This window comes from Canis lupus, chromosome 2 (assembly GCF_011100685.1).
Source record: "Canis lupus familiaris isolate Mischka breed German Shepherd chromosome 2, alternate assembly UU_Cfam_GSD_1.0, whole genome shotgun sequence".
Classification (NCBI taxonomy): Eukaryota; Metazoa; Chordata; class Mammalia; order Carnivora; family Canidae; genus Canis; species Canis lupus.
Window position 1 is genome coordinate 77,049,504 of NC_049223.1, and position 3,786 is coordinate 77,053,289.

The 3,786-nt window shown below is 52.1% G+C and overlaps 1 long non-coding RNA gene across 2 annotated transcripts; it reads right to left on the reverse strand.

Annotated features, from left to right (window-relative positions):
* Positions 1–419: 419 nt before the first annotated feature.
* LOC111093682 lies at positions 420–2,657 on the reverse strand. Of its 2 annotated transcripts, none has more exons than XR_005356068.1 (3): positions 2,493–2,657; positions 1,795–1,930; positions 420–675 (listed from the first exon to the last, which is right to left on the reverse strand). It is a non-coding gene; the product is annotated as an uncharacterized LOC111093682 (long non-coding RNA). The 2 variants fall into 2 exon arrangements; XR_005356067.1 differs by having other exon boundaries at positions 428–679; positions 2,493–2,656.
* Between the last annotated feature and the right edge of the window lie 1,129 nt (positions 2,658–3,786).

The window sequence follows — 3,786 nt, forward strand, 5'->3', positions numbered from 1 at the left end:
ATCCCCCGTGTCTGAGAGAATAGGCTCTGGGATGTCTGATATGTCCACTGAGACAACAGGCAGGGGAGCAAAGGGGGAAGGGGAGACAAAGAGGAAAAGGAAGAGGCTACCTTACCACCTACTGGCAGGAGAGTGGTGCATGGAGACCTCCCTGGTTCTACAGAGGCTTCATCTGTGCAGAGGAGCATGTGAGGCTAGCGCAGCCTGGCTTGGCTGCTGGGTCTGAGACTCTGACAGGGGGTTGTGTCTGTGCCCCCGGCTCTTCTAGAGTCTGGTTCTCCCCATCCTTCCTCCCTCAGCTGCCTCCCCACCCCCCATGGGACTTCTGTGCCCCCAGGTCCCTACTCTACTTTCTAACTCCCACCCCACCAAACCCTCATAGCTGCTTCACCCCCCAACTCAGCCTGAACCCCAGCCTGAACTCTGTCCTCTTCAAGCCAGCACAGTTCCCCTCCCTTCCCTGGGCTCATCTGAGTTCCTTCTTTTTAAATTTTTTTAAAATTTTATTTGTAAGTAATCTCTACATCCAACATGAGGCTTACACTCACAACCCGAGACCAAAAGTCACATGCTCCACTGACTGAGCCAGCCAGGTACCCCAGCAAGGCTGCTTCTCAAGCTGGACTGGGCTCTTCATCCCCTTCTTTCCAGACCATCCCTGGTCACCCTCATGGTCTGGCTTTGGGTGCAGGAAAATTGATAGTATCAATTTGTCTATTTTCCTTTTGGCTCATCAAGGCTGTTGCTCCCTTCTGCTCATAAAACTGTCTTTACTGTTGCCGGAGACATGCCGTGAGCCCACACACTGCTTGCGCCCCATCCCACCTGAGCTGGGGCACCCCACCCCACTCCTAACCCTAGTTCCCACCCAAATGGGGCTCCATTTGCTGGCTCAGGTGCCTTGACCCAGTCAAGCACCAAGTCCTTCCCTGCAAGAACATGCTGCCCTCTGCTGGTCTGTTATAAAACCTGACAGGTTTTCTGGCCCCAGGGAAGGGCCACCCTTTGCTGCACTCTTACAAGTTGTAAGCACTTAACACACTTTATCTAATTGAATCTTCACAGCAAATTTATGAGGAAGGTTCTGCTATTAGCTGCATTTTACATATCTGAAACTAAGACAGAGATGGCATGCCACTTAACTAAGAGGGAGAGCCAGTTGTGAACCCCATATGATGAATGACAAGGAGAGCAGCTCATGACCTGGCTCTTCCTTAGGATGCAAGCTGCACTGGGCTTTTTAAATAGGTCTCTTTAAACCCTTTCTACAACCTGGTATCAAAGTGATCAAGGTTCTCCATTAGCCCCACGCTTTCAGCACTCCTTCCACAAACACAGCCTGCAGGCCTCCCCTCTCAGCTGGGGATCCTTGACCCGCCCACAAAATGGGCAAAACTCCCCACACCTGCCGCCTTCCCTACCCACCCCCCCACCTCCCACCACCCACTACTGGCCAGGCTGTCTCAGCCCTTGGTCCCATTCCTTCCTGTCTTCACCTAATTATCCCCTCTCTGCAGCACATTCCACCCTCTAAGTCAGACTGGCCCCCAGATGTTTAACATGCTTAACTTCTAAAAGTGTAGGCAAACAACCTTGCCCCCCCCCCCCCCCCCCCGCCCCCTCAAGCCACCATCCTATTTCTCCTCACAGCAAAAGTTCAGGAAGAGCTATCTGCTTGCTCACTGGGCTCACTTCCCTGTTTCCTCATTCTTCTACAGCCTGGGCCCTTTGGGGTTTTACCCCCTCCCCCTTCTTCACCAAAGCACCCTGAGGTCACCGCACAGTCCAAGTCACCCGATTCAGTGGACGTCACTCAGGCTCCGGGCACTCTAGGTCTCTCAGCAGTGCTCCTTCTGGAAACACCCCCTCACTTGAGTTTCTGGCTTCTGGTACTCTTGATCCTCTCTGTTCCCAGGCCTCCCTTGACAGCCTGCAATACCAGTACCTGGCATTAAGTGCTGGTGCTCCTCAGCACTGGGTCCTGGGCCCTCTTCTTCTATCCCATTCTCTCTCCTTGGGCTACTGTGGCCACCACCCACGTACATGCTGATGACTCCCAAATGGACTAGAGTAGCCCAGGGTGTCTCAACTGTCAAGGGCAGCTGGGCCCTCCAAAGGACCTTCCGCAAAGCCTGTAGACATTTGTGATTACCAATGCTAGGGAGGGTACTACTGCCATCTAGTGGGTAGAGGCCAGGGATGCCGCTAAATATCCCACAAGGAAGGGGGCGGGGTGGGGGGGCTGCTGCGACAATTACCCCCTCTCAAGTGTCAGCCATGCCAAGATTGAGGACCCCATTCTAGCCCAGCTCCTCCTCTGAGCCCCAGGTCGGAACACCCAGCCACTTGTTCTACATCTCCATTTGGGTGTCTCAAACATACCTCAAGTCCAACCTGTCCAATGGAATTCATCATCTCCCCCAACCCAATTGACTAGCAATCCTCTGCACCATAAACCTGGGAGCCATCCTGGGAAGGACCCTGTCCCTCACCTCAATATGCAGTCCATCACCAGGTACTGTCCATTCAAACAGCATCTCTCCAACACTACTCCAGGCGCCATCATCTCTGGCCTTGGCTTTTCTGAGAAAACATCCTGCCTCATCTCCTGTCTCCCAGCGTGGCCTCAAGGGCCCCCTCCAGACTTCTCACCATGCAGCAGAGTGCTCCGTGTCACAGTGCAGATCTGATTATGACATCTCTGTGTTTGAAACACACGTCTTCCCATTGTTCTTTGGACCAAGACCCCAAACCTTAACACAGCCTGCAAGGCCACATGTTCTGGCCCCTGGTAATTCCCCAGTGTCTCTTAGAGCCCCTACCCAGACCCCTCTTTGCACTCCAGCCACTGGACTCCTTCCCACCCCTGCGCCTTTGCATATGCTCTTCCTCCTTCTGGATTGTTCCCTCCCACCTCCACTCCTTCACCTAGTTAGCTATTATTCACCCTTTAGATCTCACCTCAGAGATCTCACCCTTTAGTCTCACCAGTGAAACCTTAAATGACTCTGGAGTCTAGATCAAATCCTAGACTGGGATGCTTGGGTGGCTCAGCAGTTGAGTGTCTGCCTTTGGCTCAGGGCATGGTCCCAGGGTTCCTAGGATCGAGCCCTGCATCGGGTTTCCTGCATGGAGCCTGCTTCTCCCTCTTCCTATGTCTCTGCCTCTCTCTCTCTCTCTCTCTCATGAATAAATAAATACAATCTTTTAAAAAAATTCTACGATAAACCTTCTCAAAAAGCCATGTCTCAGGGTGCCTGGGTGACTCAGTAGGTTAAGCTGAGACTCTTAATCTCAGCTCAGGTCTTGATCTTGGGGTTGTGAATTCAAGCCCTGTGCAGGGCTCCTTGCTGGGCGTGGAGCCTACCTTAAAAAACAAACAAACAAAAAAAAAAAACGCCATGTTTCCTTCCTGCCGGAAACTTAGTTCAACTTGTAATTTGACTCATTCATGCAATGAGTTGATTGATGTCTCCTGACTTGACTCTGTGCCCACCAGGACAAGGCCGCATCTGTGCCTGCTCACCGGCCCCTAAGTCACATAGAGGGGGGTCAATACAATCTTTGAAGGATAGAGAGAGTGAAATCCAATCTTTCCACCTGGCCACACAATGATCACACCAAGAACATCTGAGTCATCACATTCCCCACCCCCCCCACCCCCACCCCCAAAGGCTTTGAAGCCATTACATTTGCTTGCTTGTTACCAAAGCAATCCACGCTTGCTGTGGAAAACCAGAAAACAAACAAAAGGAGGAAGATCTACTCTGATCCTATTTTGCAGAC